At 44.3% G+C, this 27160-nt stretch overlaps 2 long non-coding RNA genes across 5 annotated transcripts in view; both read right to left on the bottom strand.

Moving 5' to 3' along the window:
* Window positions 1–1867: 1867 nt before the first annotated feature.
* Window positions 1868–12359, bottom strand: LOC144248580 (uncharacterized). 2 transcript variants are annotated; one of them, XR_013341865.1, is made up of 5 exons: window positions 12060–12359; window positions 4712–4775; window positions 4342–4419; window positions 3622–3798; window positions 1868–3167 (listed from the first exon to the last, which is right to left on the bottom strand). It is a non-coding gene; the product is annotated as an uncharacterized LOC144248580 (long non-coding RNA). The 2 variants fall into 2 exon arrangements; XR_013341864.1 differs by lacking the exon at window positions 1868–3167 and having other exon boundaries at window positions 3169–3798; window positions 12060–12357.
* A 5688-nt stretch (window positions 12360–18047) lies between these two features.
* Window positions 18048–27160, bottom strand: part of LOC144248584 (uncharacterized) — a 107914-nt gene continuing 98801 nt past the window's right edge. For 2 of the 3 annotated variants that reach the window (XR_013341870.1, XR_013341872.1), the window contains 2 exons: window positions 18378–18541; window positions 18048–18296 (listed from right to left, as the gene is read on the bottom strand). This is a non-coding gene — a long non-coding RNA (uncharacterized LOC144248584). The remainder of the gene's footprint in view (window positions 18297–18377; window positions 18542–27160) is intronic. The other variant, XR_013341871.1, reaches the window with a different exon arrangement.

The raw sequence follows: 27160 nt of genomic DNA, 5'->3' as shown, positions 1-27160 counted from the left end.
TGGGTCAGAAAAGGGCATAATCTGATAAACTGGTGCGTTGTGTGAGGAAGATTTATCTCTCTCAATGTCCTATTCCATGGCATTTCTAAGTCAGCGTTTCTTATCTCAAATTTTCCATTCAGATACATACTATGTAAACCTCCTGTCAAACTCTGACAATTTTCTGCAAGTCCATTTCCCACAGCAGAACTGCTCCCTGCCCAGCACAGGAGCTGCGAGTGCTGTTGCAGGGCACAATGCCTGAAGGAACACCGGAGCTGTGACATTAAAACCAGCAAAAGCAATTACTAAGTAAAAGAGATCCTCACCTGCTCCAAGAACTGAACCTCTGTGGCTCATCCTCACGGGGTGAACCTGCTCCAGGGAGGACTCTCCACGCAGCCCCCGAGACCTGGGGTCAGACGCTGCCCTACCAGCAGAAGAACAAGGGGTTAGTGAAGCTTTTTGGACACATTCTGGCCTCAGAGTGGTCTGACAAAACATCCGTCAACGTGGATCTTTAATAAAGGCAGCTGGTACCTATGCTTGCAACAGACTTTCGTGTGTTATTTCCTCGGTCTCTGTTCTAATACATTTTGATATTAAAAGTGTTTAAACAAGATTTAACCTGAGCTCTGCACCCTGCCGTGCTCCAAGCCCTGAGGAAGAGCTGGACATCCTCACACTCGCCCAAGCTGAGGCAGCTCTCACGTAGGGACAGAGCTGCTGCAGCATTTAACAACACTTAGAAATCACCCCTGCCTTGAGGGCGTCCAGAGCTGGGAGAAAGCCCTTCCCACCACCCTCTTGGATTTCCCTCCCTGCCCCTGGCTTTGCTTCCAGCTTGGGAAGGTTTGTCCTGGGGCCATTTCAGCAGCACGAAGGGCTTTTCCAACCTCAGGGGTTCCACGGGAGCCCAGTGACTGACCCAGCTGCGCACCCAGGCACACGGATCGATTATCCTGCCGTGAGCCAGAGCACTCCAGGGCATCCTTGGAACAGCTGCGGAGAGCGGGAAAAAGACACAGCTGCAGCACCGATCCCGCTCCCTGCTTTCCCAGAGGGGCAGGAACACCATTTCCTCCCGAGCCTGAGAGCTCCCAGGGAAATCCCTGTTAGGGTGGCACTGAAGGTGCCACATTTCTGGCACCCTTGCCCTAGAACCACGGCCCAGCAGATTTCTGTGGGAGCGGGGATTGTTGCTGCAGCTCAGAAGCTGCACATCCCTAAAGCATTTCCTTAGGGACACGAAGCTCCCCGCGCGCATGTTGTAGTCCAGTTTGTAATTTCAGCGTCTTTCAAGAGAGTTTAAATCGCAATGAGGCGACTCGGTGCCAGCACAGCATTAGCTACGGGACATCGGGAGACTCACCAGACGACATTCTCGGCAGAGCCTCCATTCTCAGCGCTCCAGCTGCAGCGTTCGCATCTCTCACGGACTCCGAGCTCCGTTTCCAGGGCTCCCATCGGGAAACCGGCGGCCGCTCCCAGATGCAAATGCCCAGGGCACCGCCGATCCCAGCCCCTGCTCCCTCTCCCCCCCGGACCCCCCTTCCTCCAGCCTTTACCCCTTTTAGAGCCACGGCCCCGCCCAGGACACAAACGGAGGCTCCCAGGTGCCTCCTGAGACCCAAATCATTCCAGGGGCATCAGGAAATCAAGAGAAATAAACTTTGTAGCCATGATTTCATGTGTTTTGACTCTTCACATGGATAGTCTTAAGCCGTACTTTGTCATCATTTGGTCAGCTCATGAGGTTTTTTAGTTTTTAAAATTGTGTTTTCTCGAGGCAGAGAAACTGCAACTATCTATCTTTGAGTAGAGGAGCACATACAAAATGTCAGGGTGAAAGATTACTCATACCAGTGTGAAAAAAAACGCTAATCGCTTGGTTTTTAAAATTTTAAAAGTTTAATAATAATAAAATGGCTATAAAAATAATAATATCATTAGAGTACTAAAGCTTAGAGTTAGGACAATTACAAGACAATAAAAAAAGTAAAGAATTACGGACGTCCGGATGTTCTCGGACATTAAGCTACAAAAAGCATGACTTGTGAATAAAGGAATCACCCTTAAACTAATATACTTGTTGCATATTTATATATCCTTTATGGTTATGAATGCATTCTATTTTAAACAAGAAACTCTGTTTGTTGTATGTTAATTGTTTCCTTTAATCCCTTGGTGTCTTCGAGTAAGGCCTGAAGAAATTAGCTTCTTCTGATAAGAAGCCATAAATTCCTCTCCTTTGGAAGATTTAGGTGTTCTTTGAAGTAAGTATCTCATTCCTAAAAAAAAAACTTCCCCACCTACATAGTCTCTATTTTAACATTATGTTAGAACCTAAAACTGTATTTAACACACTACTTAAGCAAATGAACACAGCATAACTTTCTAACATTACACTTATAATATTCATTATAGCCTTTGAGAAAAGCCAATCATAAAATATGCATTTTTCACACCAGCAAGGACAAGGAGGTATTGAAGGAGACTGTTGAAGGAGAGGTAAAGTCTTAAATGCTAAAACTGAAGACAGAGCATCACTAAGTCAAATAAAAGATTTGTCTATTTGCTTTTAAACTGATACAAAGCAAGACAAAGTAAATTATTATAACTACTTCAAATCTAGTTGAAAATGTGCTGAGGTGTGCATTAAGACAAAGGTGGAAGTTTACAAGTTACAAATGCTTAAGACACTTCTTGCTAGGGATAGATAGCATTGCATCCATTCCTGAAAGATTTGCATCTCAAAAAGATATGGCATATGAATTCTTAAATTAGACCAACAATGACATGCACCCAAAAAAGAAAAACATTCTCTCTTCTCCCTTTCTTTTCTGCTTTCTTGTCATAGAGTGTGACTAAGGAGAAACGAAAAGAATCCATGAGTGACAGAGCTGATTCCAATCAATCCTCCCCGATGGAGTGATCAAAGGCCAACTGTAGTGGACCAAACAGGGCTTTCCCCTTGGAAGTGTATTCCATCCCGTCGAGATCAGCACAAACACAAGGGATGAAACCGACTTCCCACGGCTGCCATCCAAGCTATGACACTGTAACTCAGTACCACCTGCACATTTTTTTGCTTGAATCCTTAAAGTAATGATTCTCTCCATCTCCATCCCTTAAAATCCAATTCTGTCAGCTTTTCAGTGTTCAAAAATGAACTAGTTAAGATAGCACTGAGGAAAGAAAGAACACAATAAGCATATTTTATTGTGTAAGTAAGTAGATTTGAGATGGAATTACTAAAAGGTAAGCATACATGGACCCCCCCCCCACACACACAGTTGTCTTTTTGCAGTTGCACTTAAGGATTGTACTTCAAATATGGTTACACAGATATCTTCCCCCCCTCCACATTGACTGCCTCTTAATATTAGAACCGAATCTGCCACAAAATTACATGAAATAAAACAGTGAGAAACATACTTGAGAATGACTGTTGTTTACAAAACAGGTAATTTATAGTATACAATTACTGATAAGGTAGAACAAGAGTTCAAAAACTGGACTGCTTTACAAAGCACTTCTTCAAACATCAATTTTGGATTATTGCTGGAAGGTACTAAATGGTCTGTTATAGACTAATTTACAGACATTCATAGAATAGTGAAAAACGCATGCTTTAGAAACCTGGGACATTTCATGCCTTTGTGCTAGCAGAACATGAAGTGATTGGCATTTTTCAATGTAGGTTAGCAGCATTTAGAGTTTTTATTCTGGTGTACTAACTGATTCTACGTATTTTTTCTCTTTTTTTTCAGGTGATTTTTCATCTTCAGGTTTAGTCCATGGAGGGCTGTGAAACTTCTGTAAAGGTAAAAACATGGTGTATAGAATACATATATACATAAACAGAAATAAAAAAGTCTGTTAAAATTCCATGGCAATGGAATTGTCCCTAGAAAAGGGTCCTGATCTCTAAGAAAGCATCATTAACAACCTTCACAGTGCAAAACCATACAAGTCTGATGCTACATACAGCTTCATATCACTGCATATTTTATGTATATATGTATGAAAACAACCACATAGGTATTTAATATTTAATTATTTTGGATAACTCTCCTTACTCCTGCTTCCAGGGCTATACACATCACACTGTCAAATTAAGTAATTTGACTACTAATTCATTTGACTACCAGCTTTCCAAATATTTCATAGTTTGCAAGTTGTTACCAGCCAGAAATCATTTTGAACAGGTCAATTGCAATCAGACACAGACAAAGTCTGAATTAAGTAGTCTTCTCTTTTGAGACAGAACTTGGTGAAGAATGTGTAAGTATACTTTAAGTAACTGAATCTCATGAGACTTTTTAGTAAAACCCCACAAATTACTCTGGAAGAGAATACCTGAAAGCTTGTCTCTGTTTCTGCTGCTTCCAAACGAGATGTTGAATCATTACGATTCCCCAGACATGTCTTGGCAACCTGTCAATAGAAATGTCAGAGATAACTACTTCATATTTTTTCCAAAAATATTCCGTTAAAAAAAAAAAAAAAAAAAAAACCCAAAAAAAAAACCACCAAAAAAAAACCAAAATACCAAAAAAACCCCAACAACAACAGCAAAAAACCAACCCAATTTGGGTCTTCTTTTAAGCCTACTTAATGAAATGGAACTAAGTTTTCATAGCTAAACTTATCCCAGACTCCCATCATCCCTGTAACAGTCTTCAACAATACAGTCTTGTGACAGCGAGTTTAACAACTTCATACTTACCCAGCTTTTTTTCTTCGTGTTTAAATCTCATCACCAATAGTGAAGTTTACTTCTACAGGTGGTCCTAGGGAACAGAAAATTAATTACAAGTGCCTTTTATGGGTGAGGAAATAGTAACAAACAGTAGAAAATCAGCATTAGTTAGAACTTCTCTATTACTATTCTCTTGGCTATACTCTGGATCTCTTAGGTATAATAATCCCTGAATAGGAATATAAAGTCACTGAATGGAGAAGTCAGGTGACTCTCAAGGCAGAAAATCTTGCTGCATTACTTCCTGTCATTTTATTCAAGAAATAATGTCATATTCTTTGCCAATATGTTTTTTAATATCTGGGAAAGCAGAGTTGCACAGCATAAATAAAATTAATTACAAAGTGGATTTTTGAACTAAGGAGATCTTCAGGTATGAAACCAGAGATTTGCTCAACACTGGAAATTCTACTGTATTTAAATCCAAGTCCCTTCAGGAGTAGGATTAAGGATGCAATAAGAAAAGGAACTGAAAGATTAAATGCAGTCAAATATTCATAATACTTGGTCATTGCTCTAAAATGAGTTCACATTGGAATTTCTCTACTTGTTTTGCTATTAAAAGTGACACATTTAAATGGAGTGAAAACTACAAGGTTTTTTTAAAGTTTTGAGTCAGCAAGACTCTTTCCAGTGTAACAGTGGGAGGGGTTTAGTCATGTTTAAGCTACTGAAGGCAGCCTCTGAGATGATGCAGATGGATTTGATGTGGGGAACTCTTTCTCATATTTTCCCACTCTAGACAGTAGAAATAAAAATTGGATTCATGTAGGGAATAATCAAGGCAGTATTGATTAAAATAAAGTCTATTGATAAAGCACCTACTCCTTTTATGACAAAAAATCAAACATCAAACAAACACGTGGTTTATGTCTTAGATAAAGACTAAAAAGTCAGATGACAGGGTAGCAATTTTTCGTAGTCTTGAAATACTTCAAAACCTTATACGTGTGGTCCTGTCAAAACTTCCATTTAAATTATTTACTCTTAATTTAGATTTAAAAAAAAATATTCCAAGCTGAATTATCCTCAGAAAAAATGAAGATTTAGGTGACTTCTAGGTGTGTGGCTTGAGGACAAAAGATACTCTAGGTCCAACAATCAATAGTATTGCAAAATGTGTAATAAAGAGGATAGAAATAATGCTAATTAAATATGATAATTTACATAGCCAGAATTTTCTCTGACTGTACCTACTAGAACATGAAATCAGGTGACCTATTTCACCAACATCATTTATAGGAGATAGGAAGCAAAAACTATTAATTGCATTAGTAAAGCTAAAGGTCAACTTCTTAAGACATATGCAAAGGAAAAAGAAAAAAACAACCCCGGTCTGCTTTAGAGAAAAGAAAAGTGAACAATAAAACAATGCTGTATGAGTGAGTAGTCTTGCAGTGTCTTCATAGGCCAGACAACAAAGGCTATCTTGATAGGAAAAGAGCAATAAAGATTAAGTCTGTACTATTTCACATTTGTTCACTCAGAGATCTTCTCCTTTTAGTAGCACACCATATGGATCACTGTTGGAGAAAGACAGGGACTTTTTCCTAAGGATGTCTTTATGATGTTAAAGCATAACATATTCATTATTGACTCCTTATCACTGTGAAACATTGTATATCATTACCAAATAAATTACAGCTTGAAAACAACAACAGTTCAATAGCCAGGACTGTAACCAGCTCCTGTGGACGAGGTGCAAACACACACACACACAGAGGGCTGGGTTTAACAGAACATAAACTGAATCCCACACACATATGACCTCAGGCATATATATATATAAATACATACATATACATACACCCCCACCTGTGTGTATTTATGTGTTTTTATATGTCTATATCTACATGCATATATAAACACATAAATATGCAAACACGCATAACACATATATCTTTGTGTCCCTCAGCTAAAGATCAGTGACAGAATATAAACTCAATGAACTAGAATACCTTCCACACCCTTAGGTGACAAAGGAAGCAAAATATTAAACTTCGGCTATTGTTGTTAGTTCCCTCTATGCCAAATAGTGGATTGTTTTGTATGTTTGTCCGTCAGATTTCCTCCCATGAGAGGTACAATCATTACCAATGGACAGAATGAGAGCTCGACATGGCAGAAACTATCAAAAAGCAAAAACTATTTGCTGTGTTGCTTTCCTCAGCTTAGCATGCAGCCCAATTAACAAATTATCTGTGTGTGAAATTATGGCTATAAAATCTGCATATTGATTGGTCACGTACACCAAATTTGGGAAGTTATGGTATTCAATTGTCCTAGTAAACAGCACTGCAAAGCTGGAGAGCTTCACAGCTGGATGTATAAATGACAAAGGTGGATAAACAAAGGGTGCATCTTTATTACTGTGAGAACCCCGGCCTTGCTCTGGGGTCTCATGTGGTGGTGAAATTCCTCCTCCCACCCGTGCTTCCAAAGAAAAACTCCGCAGGCTTTAGCTGTTCGGTCTCAAGGCAGTTTATCGCTAGTTATCTAACAGATTATGTTCTTGGACTGCGGCTGTTTGATCAGCGGCCTGGGTAGAGGCACACACACCCCCTGACATCCTCTCGATCTGCTGCCTTCTTCGTCTCCCTCTCCGCCCAGGGCTGCTGCTATCTTTTATAAGATATATTACGTATAACACGTTTATAATTATTCCCCAATACCTACTACCTACGTTGCCAAGTGTTTTTCTACTCTAAACCAATCTGTGAGTGCCAACATCACCAAGAACATGGAGGTAAGGAAAAAGAAGGAGGAAGAACAGGATCAGCCCACTTTCCTCCATCTTAGAACTTCTGACCCCCATGTACATGCGTTAAAACCCCCCTGTACAATACTAAAAAAATTTCCCCTCTACTTTGTAACTACTTTTACTATACTATCTAACCTTTTGTGATTGCTTGTTCCACCTCCAAAGTTGGCAATTCATTCCATGGCTCAAACTCAAAATCACAGCTGTTTTTCAGCTGTCTGCCAGGGTCTAGAATGCCTCTGACCAAGGCCTGGAACCTCTAAAAATGTCTGAGAGACATTTTGAGTTCCCACATATTAGAAAAATTTTAACACGCCAGTCAGAACTCAGCATGTCCAGTGGCTATTGAATCATGCAACTTTACCTGCGAACAGCTGAACCATGTAAATATAAGTATTTTCTACGGCATCAACTCAGCAAATCAGAACTGGCTTTATGGTCAAAAAAACCATAACAATTTAAGGTCAAATAATCAATTCACAAGTGAACAGGAAATCAAGTTTAAATAAGTGGTATTATAACAGTTTTTGCAGTTAGAAAATCATTCTGCTGCTCCTAAAGAGCATCATCCAGATTTAGTTGACCAGACATTGGAGTTTCAGTGTTCCTGTGCATCACTGCTCCTCTTGGCTTCATAGGGCACAAAAAGCAGATAGGGAGGTTGTTTGTAAAGCACGATGGGGGAGAAAGTACTGGGTTAATTCTGAAGAAAAGAAACCAGATACAGGAGAAAAGAATGGTGCGGTTAGATCAACTGACAAACTAGTTATCTTAGTTGTCAGGTTAGGTTCACAGTTTACTCAAAGACACGTCTTATCAGATTTGCTCATGAATTTGTTACAGATCTGTACTGGGAGCTGCTTTAATCACTGTTTAGAAGAAAGATACAGAACAAGAAGTATGTGAAATGTGCATATACCTTCTCAGAAGACACCTCTGCAGTTTTTCATACGCTTTTCCTGTTTTAGATCAGTGTGCTAAGGGGATGGTTAAACTCAGATGATGTAACTTCTTATGACCTTCCTCTTCCTAGTCCTCATTTACAGAATCAAATTTCCTTTAAGGATTTTATTGGCTTGAAATTTCATTATAAAAATGGTTATTTTTTTCTCTTATTACACCCTTTGGAAAACAATTGGAGAGTGCAATTTGATCAAAGCTCTGAAACAGATTTAAGAAAATAAAGCAAAATGCTGTAGTTGCTTAGAAACGTATACAATTTTGGCTCCAATACAGAATACCCTTTGTCGTTGAATGATTAATGAACATAGAGTGTTTTTTTATTGCAGGAAATTAAGGCAGTAAATAAAAAGCACTACCACTTCTATTTATCAGAGAAGATTCTGTAAGGACAAAGCAAAAAATCTAATAAGAGAACAAAGAATAATTTTATAAGTTCTTTGATGTTGTAGCAATACCAAGCAGGTAGTTAAAAATGAGATGTTATATGCATAAGAATTCTCTGACACGAAAAGGCAATTAAGTAAATTATGGTGTAAAAGCCATAATCCCAAAAGCTTTTGGGAAGACAGAAAAGGGAAGGAATACAGGGGGAAAAGCTCTGCAGAACTCTGGTTCTGCACAGAGACTTTCAGGAGTCAGACATAAGAAAGCATCTCCGGATAAGGCTAAGAAAAAGTAGTACTGACAAGATGCCTCTAATAAAGTACAAATAATAAAAAGAATGGAAACTTTTACAATACCAAAGGTAATTTGGAGGGGGGGTTTTGATGAATTTCAGATGCTGTATCACAGGATATTCTACCTACTTCTGGCTATTGCTGGTCCTATGCCAAATTTCATTACAGATAAATATCAGCAGCGTCTAATTTCCAGATTTGCTACTCTGTATCCCATTTGCCAATAACTTTTCATTTTTTGTATTTCAGTATTTGTTCTAATGTAAATGACACTAATTACTCTGAACAGGCATAAGCCCCATAAATACAAAATTGCAGAAAGATCACAAATTTAAGATAGAGATGCTTAGCCATACAGACTTAAAAATACCAGTTGGAACCAGCAACTAACCATTTTGCTTTATTTTTTGCCTCAGTATCTATAAGGTTGCATGTTCTTCTCTAGTTAGTCTTCACTACCTTAATTCTTTCTAAATAGAAATCACATTTTATTTATCAGAGACACAATAAGAGGACCTTTGTGAAGTTCTGAGAAAGGATTACTGAAATAATAGGTTTCTAAGCAATGCAGTTTCTAGTACATCTTCACAAATATTACTTTGAAATGCTGCATTACAACCTTAACCATCCAGCCTTAATCTTCCTTCATTTGAATGCAAGAAGCTGTAAAAACTTCAGAAAAAATGACACAGTCAAGTAATGAAAAAAACAATTAAAACTCTTCCTAAGTGTTGCATTTTCTCCAAGTGATAGTGTTCACAGGTACAAATGGCAGCTTTGACTTACCAAAGAATTAGGATCCTTTGGGTATAAATTCCTTCCGGTACTTTCAGAACTTAAAGTGGTATTTCTAATGCCACTATATGTAGGCTAATTGTAGAAAGAAGATTTTTATTTCAGTTCTCAAAGCTAATAATTTGAATTCCTTGTGCCTTTCGTCTCTCTAGGTTAATGTGAGATGATGATGATGATGATGAAGAAAAGGTTGCTAACCAATGTCATCACCTGCACTATTTTTATGGCCTGTTAAGATGGACAGGGTGTCTGTCTGCTGATGGACTAAACAGTTAAAAATACAAGCTGTTAGAAGGACAAAAAACAACCACCTAAATAAGTAAACCACCATCTCAATAACTAAAACCTTGATTTTATGGAAAGGTGAATCTTTTAGGTGTCTTTGATTGCAATACTTGATGCAGAAATTAAATACTGGTTTGACTTTTGAAATATATTACCAGTTATTTTCTTTCCCTTTCTCTTTTAATGTATTCACTTCTGTATAAAAGAGCTGTTTAAAATGTTTGATACAAGTATTTAGCCTAAGAGGAAGAAAAAGAGGAGAGAGTGAGGAGGAGAGCGTAAGAGGAAGAAAAAGAGGAGAGAGTGAGGAGGAGAGCGTAAGAGGAAGAGTAAGAGGAGAGAGGGAGGAGGAGAGCGTAAGAGGAAGAAAAAGAGGAGAGAGTGAGAAGAAAGAGGAGAGAGTGAGAAGAAAGAGGAGAGAGTGAGAAGAAAAACTGAGAAGAAAAGGAAGAGGAGAGAGTGAGAAGAAGAAAGACTGAGAAGAAAAGGAAGAGGAGAGAGTGAGAAGAAGAAAGACTGAGAAGAAAAGGAAGAGGAGAGAGTGAGAAGAAGAAAGACTGAGAAGAAAAGGAAGAGGAGAGAGTAAGAAGAAAACAAAGCAAGAAAAAGAAGAGTCAGAGATAAAAAGAAAAACCAAAAAAGTCAGATTAGAAAGAGAAAGGCAGAGAAAGAGGAAAGAAAGGTGGGGTAAAGAGAAAAAGAGTGAAAGACAATCAGAAAAGGAAGCACTTGAAATGAAAGAGAAAAGCAAATAGAGAGACAAGAAAAAGAAGAAATAGAGCTGAAAACCTACAGGAAAACAAATGGAGAGACTGAACACAAGGTAGGGTTCAAGAGAGAAAGAAATAGAGAGTTAGACAAAAAAGTTAAAGTTGGACAGAAAAGGAAAAAGGGTCAGAGACAAAGACAATGATAGCAAGTGTTAGAAAGACAAAGGCTGACAAAGAGAAAAAAAAGAAGAAAACATAGTGAAACCTAGATTGAAAGAGACAAAGAGACATGGGGAAATACATGTAGAGGAATGGAAGAAAATAGACAGGGTGAGAAGGAAATAGGGTTAGAGAAACATAGAGATGTCTTAGAAATGGAAACAAAGGAAAACACAGCCAGAGACAAAGAGTTACACATGGAAGGATAAAGTGAGGAATAGACTAAAGAGGAAAGTAAGAGGCAAAGGGAGAAAAAGGGTGAGAATGATACGACTCAACCACACCAAAGAAAGACAGGAGATGAATGGTGGGCAGGACAGAGGGTAAGAGGCATCATTATTAGGGCTGATTAATCTTTATTCCCTTAATTTAAACTTCAGCAATACACAGGGAAACAATGCATACAAATGCAAGTACAGAGACAAATACAACAAAGAATACATCATACCTAGGCACACAAGTACAAGTCCAATTTACATACAGCAAAATACATCAAAATACAGGAACAACTGCAAAGACAGAACAATATAATGTATTACAAGGAAAATACATATTGACACAATATAACCGTGTCTCCATTTCAGAAAAGTCCACAACACTTTTATTGTTATGACGCACCCGGAACAAAAACGGCGCAAAACGCTCCGCCGACGTGCACGCCCCCTTCGCGTTACGCACAAACTCACATTCACGGCAACTCGCTCCAGAGACTCCCAAAAAATCCTCCTGCCTGATGAAAACCCCCCCTGAAAGGCAAAGGCCATACACACAAGGTTGGAACTGCTCCACACACACACACACACACACACAGCTGCAGACACAAGCACACACAAACTCTCACAGACAGACACAGACAGTCACACTCTCACACATTCTTCTGCTGACACGCTGGCTGCCACCCTTACGTGAAACGCTGCACTGAAGAATATGCTTAAACGCTTCTTCTGACCGCAGGACCTCCATGTCAAATGGTAGATTCCAGGAAATTCTGTAGGGACCCGGGGACCTACGAGACAAGGGGAGGCGGTCAGTGACTGACTATCTGAGAGCTAGGAGCTATACCAACTCTGGGCCCATCAGTGTTGTACCCCAAACCCCGTAGAGAACAGATGAACGGCAAAGCTTTATAACTGCTCTACCTGAGCGTGACTACGTGCCCGGGCAAGGCAGCTCCGATCACAATTGCCACAACAGAGGTGCATACAACATAAGCCATCGTAGGTACATACAGTATAAGCACAAACAACATAAGGCAACGTAGGTACATACAGTATAAGCACAAACAATATAAGACAACATAGGTAGGCGCAACATACGCACATACAATAGAAGCCGACACAGGTAGGTGCAACATAAGTGCATACAATGTAAGCCGACAGAGATACAAGATACAAGAAAACCCGCCCCCAGGACTGGGACTCTCTGCCACTGATTGGAGTTGTCAGCATCTGAAAGGAAGTTAGGACTAGTGTCAAACGGCTGCAGGACAACTTAGCATCACCAAACATGTTATGTCAATCTCCCCATACAATCTAGAGCCCAACTACACCCTGCAAATGACAAATTTCAAGTCCCCAGGACTTGTGCTATTACAGGCTATGCAGCAGGGCAGAGCAGTTGTGGGACAAATACGTGCAGACACCCGTGACACAGGACAGGGAGAGAGAGCTTTTGAGGAGAAGAAAGGACCGAGAGACCCAAAGAACAGAGTGCACCAGAGACAAGTGACAGGACACACACCAGAACTGCTCTGCCCTGAGCACCTCAGCACTGTGATCAAAACAGACACTTTCCCTTTAGCTGATCTAAGGGGACACTTCTTGCACATCCCTGCCCCCAAACCTGATCCTAAAGGCCCTCCCAGCACCCCGCTTTCACCCCCTCTGCGGGCCTTAGCCCTCCACTTATCTCTCTGGCATCTGGGGATGAGAATCCACGTCGCCTGGCAATGGAGGCTGCCTCGCCTGCGGGGAATGTCCTATGGTCACCGGGCTGTGGTCCCGTGCTCAGCTACAATCGAGAACACCAAACATCACTGCATGATCTTAGCTGCACAATGGACAAAACCCAGCAATCCTGCTACTCACCATTCTCCTGAGAACGCTCGGGCCGCACACTTTGGCCAGGCTCAGAGGCTGCCACCGTCATCGCAGGGTCTGCCTGGGTTAAGAAGAGACAAAGAGACTCGGCATTGCTGAAACACGAGTGGACCTTGGCTCCCCCTCCCTACCTCGGCGACTCACCGCAACTCCTCAGCCATTGCCAAAGGCAACTCTGATGCAATCTTGAAATACAAAATTTCAAGGCTTCATCACAGAGTCCTGCAATACTTCCTGAGAGCTCACAAGCACAGGAAATCCAGGCCATCAGCTGTTGGTGACAGGGGCTTGGCATACTCTGAGTGGATTCCCTAAAGCACACAAACAACAATGGATGCTTACAATTACACCAAAACCTGAAACCTGAGCAAGAACAACTGCTTCTGTCCACTGCTCACCTGGCACACAGGGCCTTGACTGCTGCTACCTGCCTGGACCTCCTAAAAATAAAGGCAAAGAACACTGCTGTAACACAGTCACCCTTTAGGCTTCCCCTGCAAATGCAAACAATGACTGACCTGATCATGGCAACACCCTCACCCCAGGACTGGGGCTCTCTGCCACTGACCTGAACTGTCTGTATCTGAAAGGAAGTTAGGACTAGTGTCAAACTGCTGCAGGACAACTTAACAGCACCAAACATGTTATGTCAATCTCCCCATACAATCTAGAGCCCAACTACACCCTGGAAATGACAAATTTCAAGTCCCCAGGACTTGTGCTATTACAGGCTATGCAGCAGGGCAGAGCAGTTGTGGGACAAATACGTGCAGACACCCGTGACACAGGACAGGCAGAGAGAGCTTTTGAGGAGAAGAAAGGACCGAGAGACCCAAAGAACACAGAGTGCACCAGAGACAAGTGACAGGACACACACCAGAACTGCTCTGCCCTGAGCACCTCAGCACTGTGATCAAAACAGACACTTTCCCTTTAGCTGGCCTTAGGAGACACTTCTTGGACATCCCCATCTCCAAAACTGACTCAAATACCCCTCCTGGGGAGTCCCAACCTGGCACCTCTCTTCCATCCCCTCTGTGGGTTGTAGGTCTCCACTTATCTTGCACATATCTGGGGATGCAAATCCCCATCAGGGGCAGAACGAGGCCTCGTGCCTGTCTGGGAAGTTCCAGTTGTCACCAGGCTGTTATTTCTTGCTCTGCCAAGAGAAAGAAAACCAAACGTCAGTGCACCACCTTAACAGCACATGGGCCAGAACCTGACAATTCTGCTACTCACCGTCTCCCAAGAAGTCTTGGGCCACACACCTCAGGCGCGCTTGGATTCTGACACCGTCATCTCAAGGCACACCTAGGTTAAGGGCAGACAAGGTGACATGGCATTGCTGCAACTTGAGGGTACCCTCGCTCCTCTTCCCTGCCTCACCACAACTCCTTGCCCATTCCTGTGGGTTACCAGGAGGGGACCTTGAAATGCAAAATTGGAAGGCTCTGTCACAGGGTCCTGTAATGCTTCTGGCAAGACCACACGTGCATGAAACCTGGTCCATCAGCCAGTTGGAGACAGAGGTATGAGTACACTGAGTGGATTCCCTAAAGCACACAAACAACAGTGGATGCTTACAGTTCCACCAAAAGCTGAGCAAAAACAACTGCTTTGGTCCACTGCTCACCTGGCACACTTGGCCTTGACTGCTGCTATCTGCCTGGACCACCTAAAAATAAAGGCAAAGAACACTGCTGTAACACGGTTACCATTTAGGCTGCTCCTGCAAGTGCAAACAATGACTGACCTGATCATGGGAAAACCCTCCTCCAGAACTGGGGCTCTCTGCCACAGATTCGAACTGTCTTCATGTGAAAGGAAGTTAGGACTAGTGTCAAATGGCTGCAGGACAACTTAGCATCACCAAACATGTTATGTCAATCTCCCCATACAATCTAGAGCCCAACTACACCCTGCAAATGACAAATTTCAAGTCCCCAGGACTTGTGTTATTACAGGCTATGCAGCAGGGCAGAGCAGCTGTGGGACAAATACGTGCAGACACCTGTGACACAGGACAGGATGTGACAAACCAGGGGACAGGACAGGGAGAGAGAGCTCTTGATGAGAAGAATATCTGCAAGGACCGAGAGACCCAAACAACACAGAGTGCACCAGAGACATGTGACAGGACACTCATCGGAACTGCTCTGCCCTGCATGCCTCAGCACTAAGGTCAAAACAGACACTTTTCGCCTTTAGATGGTCTAAGGAGACACTTCTTGGACGTCCCCAATTCCAAACTGACTGAAAAACCCCTCCTGGGGAGTCCCAACCTGGCACCTCGCTTATCACGCCCCTCGGTGGGTCATAACCCTCCACTTATCTTGCACATATCTGGGGATGCAAATCCCTGTTGGGTGCAGAAGAACGCCATCTCCCTGTCTGGTAAGTTCCAGCTGTCACCTCTTGGTCTGCCAAGGGAAAGAAAACTAAACATCAGTGCACAATCTGAACAGCACATCGGCCAAAACCTGGTAAATCTGCTACTCACCATCCTCCTCAGAATGCCCGGGTTCTTGGCCCTCACACTTTGGGCGTGCTTGGATTCTGACACCGTCATCGCAGGGGACACCTAGGTTAAGTGGAGACAAGGCAACATGGCATTGCTGAAACACGAGTGGAATCTCATTCCCCCCCGACTCACCGCAACACTTTGGCCATTCCCTCAGGGCTACCAGGATGGGACCTTGACATGCAGGATTGGAAGGCTCCATCAGAGGGTCCTGTAATGCTTCCAGCGAGATCACAAGGGCATGAAACCTGGTCCATCAGCCAGTTGGTAACGGAGGTATGCGCACTCAGAGTTGATTCCCTAAAGCACAAAATCAAGAATAAATGCTTAGAATTGCACCAAAAATTGAGACCTGAGCAAAACCAACTGTTCCTGTCCACTGCTCACCTTGGACACTCGGCCTTGACTGCTGCTATCTGTCTGGACCACCTAAAAATAAAGGCAAAGAACACTGCTGTAACACGGTCACCCTTTAGGCTGCCCCTGCAAATGCAAACAATGACTGACCTGATCATGGGAAAATCCTCACCCAGGACTGGGACTCTCTGCCACTGATTGGAGTTGTCAGCATCTTGAAAGGAAGTTAGGACTAGTGTCAAATGGCTGCAGGACAACTTAGCATCACCAAACATATTAAGGCAATCCCCTAATACAATCTAGAGCCCAACTACACCCTGCAAATGACAAATTTCAAGTCCCCAGGACTTGTGCTATTACAGGCTATGCAGCAGGGCAGAGCAGTTGTGGGACAAATACGTGCAGACACCCGTGACACAGGACAGGCAGAGAGAGCTTTTGAGGAGAAGAAAGGACCGAGAGACCCAAAGAACACAGAGTGCACCAGAGACAAGTGACAGGACACACACCAGAACTGCTCTGCCCTGAGCACCTCAGCACTGTGATCAAAACAGACACTTTCCCTTTAGCTGGCCTTAGGAGACACTTCTTGGACATCCCCATCTCCAAAATTGACTCAAAAACCCCTCCTGGGGAGTCCCAACCTGGCACCCCTCTTCCATCCCCTCTGTGGGTTGTAGGTCTCCACTTATCTTGCACATATCTGGGGATGCAAATCCCCATCAGGTGCAGAACGAGGCCTCGTGCCTGTCTGGGAAGTTCCAGTTGTCACCAGGCTGTTATCTCTTGCTCTGCCAAGAGAAAGAAAACCAAACGTCAGTGCACTACCTTAACAGCACATGGGCCAGAACCTGACAATTCTGCTACTCACCGTCTCCCAAGAAGTCTTGGGCCACACACCTCAGGCGCGCTTGGATTCTGACACCGTCATCTCAAGGCACACCTAGGTTAAGGGCAGACAAGGTGACATGGCATTGCTGCAACTTGAGGGTACCCTCGCTCCTCTTCCCTGCCTCACCACAACTCCTTGCCCATTCCTGTGGGTTACCAGGAGGGGACCTTGAAATGCAAAATTGGAAGGCTCTGTCACAGGGTCCTGTAATGCTTCTGGCAAGACCACACGTGCATGAAACCCGGTCCATCAGCCAGTTGGAGACAGAGGTATGAGTACACTGAGTGGATTCCCTAAAGCACACAAACAACAGTGGATGCTTACAGTTCCACCAAAAGCTGAGCAAAAACAACTGCTTTGGTCCACTGCTCACCTGGCACACTTGGCCTTGACTGCTGCTATCTGCCTGGACCACCTAAAAATAAAGGCAAAGAACACTGCTGTAACACGGTCACCCTTTAGGCTGCCCCTGCAAATGCAAACAATGACTGACCTGATCATGGCAACACCCTCACTCAGGACTGGGGGCTCTCTGCCACTGATTGGAGTTGTCTTCATGTGAAAGGAAGTTAGGACTAGTGTCAAATGGCTGCAGGACAACTTAGCATCACCAAACATGTTATGTCAATCTCCCCATACAATCTAGAGCCCAACTACACCCTGCAAATGACAAATTTCAAGTCCCCAGGACTTGTGCTATTACAGGCTATGCAGCAGGGCAGAGCAGTTGTGGGACAAATACGTGCAGACACCCGTGACACAGGACAGGCAGAGAGAGCTTTTGAGGAGAAGAAAGGACCGAGAGACCCAAAGAACACAGAGTGCACCAGAGACAAGTGACAGGACACACACCAGAACTGCTCTGCCCTGAGCACCTCAGCACTGTGATCAAAACAGACACTTTCCCTTTAGCTGATCTAAGGGGACACTTCTTGCACATCCCCATCCCCAAAGCTCATTGAAAATGCCCTCCCAGCACCCCGCTTTCACCCCCTCTGCGGGCCTTAGCCCTCCACTTATCTCTCTGGCATCTGGGGATGAGAATCCACGTCGCCTGGCAATGGAGGCTGCCTCGCCTGCGGGGAATGTCCTATGGTCACTGGGCTGTGGTCCCGTGCTCAGCTACAATCGAGAACACCAAACATCACTGCACGATCTCAGCCGCACAGCAGCCACAACTCAGCAATTCTGCTGCTCACCATTATTCTCTTGAGAACGCCGGGCTCCTCGGGCCGCACGCTTCGCCCACGCCCTCCTGGCAGGGTCTGCCTGGCTGAAGAGCAGGCGAGGTGAGGCGGCGTTCCCAAAACTCGAGTGGACCCTGGTCCCCCTCACTAGTAGTTCCCCCACTTACAGCAACTCCTCGGCCGCTCCTGAGGCTCCCTGGTGTCACCTCCAAGTGACAAAGATCAAGGCTTCGTCGCAGAGCCGTGTGCCGCTCCCCGAATTCCCAGGAGAGCGAAGGAGCGGCTCTGCGGCCGCTTGCAGGGGGGACTCGCTGGTACACGAGTGGACTGCCTAACGCACACAAACATGAATGGATACTGAGACTTGCAGCAGAGACACTACAGCTGCAGGCACACAAATTCATAAATAATTAAACTAACAAAACCCCAAAATTCTACCAAAATATTAATTTTTTTTACCCAGTATCCAAATTGCCAAATAGATTAACAGAGACACCCTGTCCTATCCCCTCAATAACGCCTCTAAAATCTATGCCAAACAAATCCTGAAAACTAAGAAAACCCTGCCTGTATTGAAATAAAAACAAAAAAAAGTCTTGTAAACGTTATAAATTCATTAACCTAACACATCAGAACCATAAAAATATTAAACCTTTATGAACACCAGTACGCACGACCCTCGTTTCAACGTATAAAAGTAAAGCTATCCCTACTACTAACCTAACACAAATATCACAAAATATAGCAGTAAGAAAAGAAAAAAAAAATAATCCTCACTATAACTAGAATATAAATTTTTTATTTTAAGCCAAGAAAAATTCATACATTCTAAACAGGAACTTCCTCAAAATCAAGTATTTCAATAAACCCAAAAAACTCTAACATATTTCAAATAACTACAAAAAGGCTAAAAAACATAAAACAATCAAGCAACCCACCACAACTATCTAAAACTATCTACAATAAACCTTCTTTAAAAAAACCCAACAAATACTTCTTACCACCTCAACAATACATCACCAGCAACACCAAACAACTCAAAATACTGTAACTCCCATCCAAAAAATGCTCTATAAACTGAAACACTAAAACTCATCTAAAACACCCACTTACCCTTCAATAACCTCCTCTAACCTACACACAAATCTAAAACCAGTAAGAATTAACTATAAACTATCATACCCTAAAGAACTCCACCATTAAACACTACTGTACCAGACTTACTATAAATCAAAAACCCCAAAACACACCACTGTTAACATCACCAAAACATTTTTCTCCATTCCTCTAACAACCAAATACAAGCCTCGATTTACTTTCACTTGAAAAACATACAATACACCTACAACCAACTGCCCCAAAAATAAAAACACAGTCCTACCATCCAGCATAAATTCATCCAAATGAAACTTCAAAAAAATAAAGCTCCAAAACATCTGTAATAATCCAACATCATTAGATGAAAAGTATAACAAAAATATTTTTTAAATCATCCAAATTCTTCTAAAAGACTATTATACCACAAAAAAGGAAAAAAAAAAAAAAAAAAAAAAAGCAAAATCAAAAAGCATCAAAGTCCCACCAATTTCATCAAAAACAGCCAGAATGGCTCCACGAGCCAACAAAAAAAACCCCAACCTATAAGAAAATGCCAAACCACCTCAGAAACAAACAATAAAACACAGCCCCTCTTACCATGGTATTATTTTAGTACTATGATTAAAATACACATTCTATACAAAAATGTCCTCTACCCTTCCATCAATGCCACATAAAGCAAATAAATTAACTGTTATCATACAGGACATCCATATAAAAAAAAATCTCAATCGCCCTAAAACCTTAAAAATAATTACAAATTAACCCCAAAATGAAAACTTTAACAAAAGAAACCCAAAAACAAACAACAGAAACTAAAAATACACCACCATAGAACTAACTACCAGCAAAAACAACCCCACACTACACTCTTTTCACTAACAGTTGTCAGTGAGACACATCACAAAAATGAAACAAAAATAAAAAACAGCCCTAGAGAAACCCACAAAACAAATCACAAAACCCACTAGAAAAAGAAGTCCAACCAATTTACTAAACTTCAAACCATACAACAGACCCTGAAAGCTGCTAAAAATTAAAACCGTACCTCTACACTAACTCAAAGAGTAACCAGCATTCTGCTAAGTTAGCTTTAAAAACCAAACTAATAAAGGAGATTAACAAAAACCTAAACCACTAGACAATAAAAAGAGAAGCACCCAGATAAATAACTACCTAAAAAAATCCACTGTATAAATACACAAGTTCCTAAAAAAAAACCACTGATAAAAAGCAACCAACAAATAGATCAAACTGAAACAAAAACCCAAATAAATACAGTAACAACAAAAAAAATTATTCCTAACTCAATAAACCCATAATGCCTCAAACCATCAAAATACAAATACCACCTAGAAATAAACACATCACCAAAAGAGAAATGTAACCACAAACAGTAAGTCCCAAATTACCGGTAACAATAAAACGTCCACAACAATAAAACAAACCAAATGAACAAAACCTCTATAGGAAAATTTAAAAAATGCAATTACCAAGATTAAAAAAAAAACCTCACTAATTCACTACAGCACACTACCTCAAGCCCACCAAAACAAACACAATGCACTCGCGCTAATAAAAGCCTCCACAACCGAATTGAAAAACAACCCTCTACATCATGCTACGACCCATAAAAACCAGCGTAAACCTTTAGAAACGCATCCTTAAAAAACATAAGAACCGATCAAAAAGAAATCCAACAACAACACTCAATCCAAAAAAAACCTTGTCACGAGCACCCGAAGCAAGAACCGTAACAACCAAGAAGCGCCCGGGGCCCTTCTCCTACAGCGACGCCGATCAAAAGCCACCGATCCCAGGAGCTCCTCAGGAGCGCCTCAAAAGCAGCGCAGCGAGGGAGGCTGGAAGATGCGGAGCCGCGCTCCCGGCCCCGGGCGCAGCGCGGCTCCGGCAGGAAAGCGGCTCCTCCGGCAGGCAGAGGCGGCGCCGCGCCGGCAGACCCCCGCCCGCTGCCCCCGGCCCGGCGGGGCCGGCACCGGGCCCGGGGGGCCCCGGCGGCGCCCGAGCCCCGCGCCCGGAGCGGACGGAGCGGCGGCACCGGCCGGCACCGGCGCGGCGCCCGCGCCGCCTCCCCCGCCCGCCGGCCCGGCCAAAGCTCCGCTCGGCTCCGCACGGCTCGCACCGGCGCGGCTCCGGCGGGCCCGCGGCAGCCCAGCCGCGCCCAGCTCCCCTTCCGCCCCGGCCAGCCCCGGCACTGCCGGCAGGGCTCCGCGCCGCACCCTTCGCTGCCGGGCCGGGGGCAGAAGAAGCGCCCCGAATGCAGCGGCACAGCCCGATCTCCGCCCTGCCAGCGCTGCCACGGCTGCAGCTCCCTTCCTCTGAAGCCCCGACTCTGACGCCACGCTCCGGCGCTCACCTCACCCCAACGAGGGCACAGAAACGTAGGCTTCCCTTCAATCGCGTCCCCTAGAAGAGAAGAAAAGAAGCGGCTTGCCTCAAACGATGGCAAAAGGGGGCTTTTTACCTCAGTCCAAACCCCTTAAAAGGGGGGACAACAGGACTGCCCCCTCCAATTCAACCTCAGGAGGACGAAGTTTCAAAGGGAAAGGAGAAAAGTCCCGGCTGCAAAGGCGCACCGGCTCACCTGCTGCTTCTCGGCACAAAGGTTTGTCCCTCGGCTCCTCCTCAGAGCAAGGCTCCACGTATCCAGGTGGGTTTCCAGGTGATCCCCCAGACCCTGCCCGAAGCGCCCGCTGTCCTTCCAGGAGACAGCCCCGGGAGCCCCCCATAAACTCCTCTCCTCCAGCAGCTCCGTACAAAAGCATTGCGAGGAAAACCCCCTAAATCAGCTGCCGGAGGAGCCGCGCCCTCCTCATCATCCTCACAGCCCACACCTGGGGCTGCTCTGAGCCCTCCTCATCCTCACAGCTCACACCTGGGGCTGCTCTGAGCCCTCCTCATCCTCACAGCTCACACCTGGGGCTGCTCTGAGCCCTCCTCATCCTCACAGCTCACACCTGGGGCTGCTCTGAGCCCTCCTCATCCTCACAGCTCACACTTGGGGCTGCTCTGAGCCCTCCTCATCCTCACAGCTCACACCGGGGGCTGCTCTGAGCCCTCCTCATCCTCACAGCTCACACCTGCCGCTGTTGCCACTCTCCAACAGCGTCTCTCCGTCTCCAGCACACAGCCCACTTCGCACAGACACAGATCCAACAGAAATCTGCTACGGGTGTCGGCTTTTCTTAATCCGTCTGGGTACACGACTAAAACACATACGTGCATTGATGGTCATTGAGAGAAAGCTTTCCCCTGGAGAAAACAGTCCTTTTGCCGGCACACTTTGATACACCTTCGCAAAAAGCAGAAGCAGTAGCGAGTCCTAAGACCCCTGCCGAAGAACCCAGCCCTGTTTGGGACACCCAAAGCAGCAGACCTCGAAAAAGGACTGGAAAAGTCAAGCTTGGAGGGGAAAAAGAGGATAGAAATACAGCAGCCTTTAAAAATGCCTGCACGGAGCAATAGTGGGAACCAGTCACATTTCTTCTTTCCTTGCTTTCTTTGATGACATAAATAGGAAGTAAGAACACGTTAAACAAAAGGCAGAGCTAGGATTTGACAGGTCTTCATTTTGGCAGGCGCCCCGAGCTCCACGGCTGCGGGGGAAAGAAGCGAAGGGGCGACGGCAAGAGAGGAGGGAGAGCGGGACATGCGAAAGGGCGGGGAGGGAGGTCGGGCTGCGGAGGAAAGCGGTCGGGGAAGGGAAAGGCCGGCAGGGCAGCAAGAGGGACGGGGCACAGAGGAGGGAGAGAGGGGGAATGGAACGGAGCAGCGGGGCAGGGACAGGACAGGACAGGAAGGAGCCGGGTTTGGGGGGGACACGGAAACGGGGGAAAGAGAGGTAACTGAACACGGGCAGGAGCATGGAGCGGGAGAGAGAGGAACAGGAGGGGATCCTCCCGGCGCCCCGGCTCCGCCCCGGCTCAGCCCCGCCCGGGCTGCTGCGCTCGGCAGAGCTCGGCTCCGTTCGGCTGGACTCGCCTCCTCGGCCAGCTTCGGCTACTTTCGGCCACGCTCGGCTATTTCCGGCCGCATTCGCCTCCATTCGCCTCTTCGGCAAAGCTCGGCTCGCCGACACAGAAGGAGGAAGGAAAATGGAAAAGGAATGGGGGAGAGAACAAGAGGGAGAAGGGAGACACAGAGGGAAAGTGTCCTTACACCTGGTGGCACCCTGACTCTGTCTGATTTCCTATCGGCCTTCAGGTCTGGAGAGTTCCTTTGGTTTTGAATTGTATGTTCTAATGAACGCCCCAAAAGCCAGAGCTATATTCTGCATGGACAGCTGCTCTTGCACGAATACAGGGAGATTTCCAGCAGCTCTGCTGGGCTGGGATAGGCTCCCATGGTAAGCTGAGAGGATGGAGACTCGGCCCCCAAGCTACAGCCACCGGGACAACTCTCCATCACGGGGCCAGGGAGCTGTGCAGGGCACAGACTCCCCTCATCCCCAGCACTGCTGTCCCCGGAGAGCCCGCTGGCTCTCTGCTCCTGAGAAACACTCTCTTCTCGCAAAAACCCAACTCCCTCACCACCTGCATCTGCTTCTTCTTCAGTATTGCCCGCAACCTTCATTTCTGCTCTCTCAAAGCACTGTTCATCTCCACCTCTTTTTCATCGCAACATCTTTCAATTGACACCTTTGAAGTGAAGAGGCCACTGAATTCTACCATTACAGAGTAAAACCACTCAGTACTGACAGAGCCTGCTATTAGTTTTAGTCCTCAGTTCTGCATTCCAAGGGATACTTTTGAAAACACACTGAAAACTCATAAAATACGTGGCATTCACTGGAGCCAGGGCTCACTTCTGCACTGTGCCTTGGCACAAACACGCTCCATCACCTGTGACATCTCTCCTGCGTTGACCATTGTTCAAAGCTTTCCTGCAGGGGCCTGACAGAGCAACAGGAGCTTGCTGAGCTTCTGTCAGGGCAGGAGCATAACAGGGTGCAGATCCTGTCCTGACCCCACCAAAGAGGGGTTTTTCCTGCATTCCTTCCTGCTGTGACACTCAATGACAAACATCCTCTGGGCCTCTATGTTACCAAATACAAGGACATGCCAACGTTTAGCGAGGACAATTTCAGCTTTCCCAATCTAAACTTTCCATATGATGCAATGACACGGTCACTTATTTACTGAGAACCCCAGCCCACGTAGCCTAGAGAAGTGTCTGTTGGCTCAGAGCAAGCTTTAGGAGCCTGGAAGAAGCTTGTTTTGATTTAGATGCCAGGCCCAAGACTGCATTTGAACTCCTGTCTCCCCACCAGAGGTTTCTAACCCTTCCCCCGTGTCACATGTGCAACACCAAATACAGCAGAAAAGCACTTCTGGGAGAAGCTTAGGAATGGAGGAAAGTATAGTTATTATACGCGTTTCATATATCTGTATGTAAAGATAGATAAATAGATAGCTAAATATGTACAGACATCTGTACACCCACCTACACCGGTATCTATATGAAGTCCTTTTTAGACCCCTCCCCAAATTTGTAAGTGATTGGTGCTTATAGAGGCAAAAAAAATGAACTTTTAAGTTAAGCCAACTGGGGTGGCTATTTGTGTCACAACAGTCTCTGAAAAAATGATGACAGCACTTAAAAGTCACCAACAGTAGTAATAATAACAACAGTAATAAAGTATTTGGCAGCTTATGCTGCTTCTTGTACTTACTGCTCAATGCCTTGCTATTTCAGTAGTTCACTATGAAGCAATAAAGCAAAAGCCTTAAGGCTGGCTTGCTTAGCTTACAAGAAGCTCTGTTCCAATTTGGAGAAAAAATAAAACTTGGAGCATTATCAGTAAAACAGAGATTCTCCCCATACCTATTAAAAATGCAGTATTTGCTCTGCAGACCTGCAAAAACTTACTTTAAAAGGTTAACTGCGACCTTTCATAAACCCAGTCTCATTTTAGCAGAAGAGTTTCCTGCTTCTCTGTGACTGTGAGATGTATCTATTAAGTTCCTTTCAAAGGCCTTGCCTGACCTATTCATTTTGCAATTGAGAGCCAAAATAGCTCAATATCAAATATCTGCAAGCACCTTAGTACTTTTGGAAGAGTGGAACTGCTCGATCAAATCCTCACGCTGACCACACTGTTTCAAAATGCAACAATGAATTACGTCATTATGTCTCCATTTGGAAAGGATTATAATGTAAAATTAAGACAAGAGCCTGCCCTACTCTGAAGGCATGGGGACAATGGGGATTTGAGTCCCCAGTATGTAACTACTGTTGCAAATGGAAGACATCTATCAAGAACAGAGACGTGCGTTACTGCACGAGATACAGTGCCCAAGTCCCAGACTTCATTAACCTTAATTAAATGGTCTTGAAACCAAAATTTTTCCGTAGCAGTTCAACGGCATTAAAAGGGCCCTCCCTCTCTGTAAACGGTTTTGATACATAAACATGCAAGCACTCCCAGAAGGGCCACATCCTTAAGGACTGCTACTATATATTTACTTTATGAAGACTCTGCCCCATCTGCTGGGTCAGCCACGCACACGGCCCCACTGCTACGCTTGAGTGTGGCACTGGAATAAAACTTTTCTTGTGTTTAGGAACAAAACCCTGTCAGTCAAATCCACAATCATTCCAGCAGCAAGTAGGGATGCACCAAACTGCTCGGGTTTCCATCCCTGTTTATTCTGGAAACTGACCACAAACTCCTACGGAGATTTTGAAGGGCACAAGGGCTTCTTGTGAAAGCACAAAGGAAAGAATAAATGACTAAACTGGTATGTTCAGAAGAATAGGTGGGAGGTTTGTACCTAAGCACATAAGGCCACAGCCTCCTTTTTCAACATGTACAATCGTAGAATCAGAGAATGGTTTGGGTTGGAAGGGACACCAAAGCTTTTCTCATCCCCTGCAGGGACACCTTCCACTAGAGCAGGTTGTTCCAAACCCCATCCAACCTGGCCTTGGACAATTCCAGGGGTGGGGCTGCCTCAGCTTCTCTGGGCAACCTCTGCTAGGGCCTCGTCACCGTAACAGGGAAGAATTTCTTCTGTATGTAGGATTTCTTTAAGCTTTAAAGTCCTAAAGCAGAGGCCACCTCAGGCAGGCATTTACGGATGTAAAGGGTCCTTCTCAAAGGAAACTGTAAAACATGTTCAATGTTCATTAACCTTTCATATGCTGCTCACCAATTACAGAGTGTTTTGAAGAATTTTTTAATGAACGTAAATTTTAACCAAAAATACTGCAAAGCCATTATTAATACTGTATGTAGGCACAGGGTACCTGACTTGTAAAGCTGCCAGAAACCTAAACTCTTCTGATAAGATTTGCCACATTTTTTTCTTTAAATAAATACATTTTTAAAAATCATCAAATGTCCCTGCTTTATTTCACCACGCAACAAAACAGATGGCACAGTCTCAAGTCTGTGCTTCTGTTTCCTATTACATTAATTTCTCCTACCCTGTTCCTCCCTCAAAGCAGTGAACGTGCAGGCAAAGTAATCCTGCCATTGCTCCAGCTCTATGGAGGATACAAACCTGCCTGCAGCCTCTGTCCCTCTGCTACTAGGCAGTCACTGCTGCGCCCAGGCTCTTTATTCACGGTTGTAACAGAAACACTTTCATTTTTTTCTCTTAAAAAGACACCTAACATTTCACCAGATGGTATCAGCACTTCCAAGTGCCTGTAAACCAGACTCCCCAAGCCCAGCCCATTAGCAGCTGCTCTGTGAGTGGCAAAGGAATCCAAAAATTAATTGCCTACCTTACACCGCTTCTCACCTGGTCTTGGCTACTTCCTTTCCTCAGGCTCTGGCAAGAAACCCAGACATGAATCAATTCCCCAACCACAATGACAGCCATGA

The sequence above is a fragment of the Lonchura striata genome, unplaced genomic scaffold, assembly GCF_046129695.1.
Source record: "Lonchura striata isolate bLonStr1 unplaced genomic scaffold, bLonStr1.mat Scaffold_187, whole genome shotgun sequence".
Taxonomy (NCBI): domain Eukaryota; kingdom Metazoa; phylum Chordata; class Aves; order Passeriformes; family Estrildidae; genus Lonchura; species Lonchura striata.
This window is presented reverse-complemented; position numbering and strand designations above follow the sequence as displayed.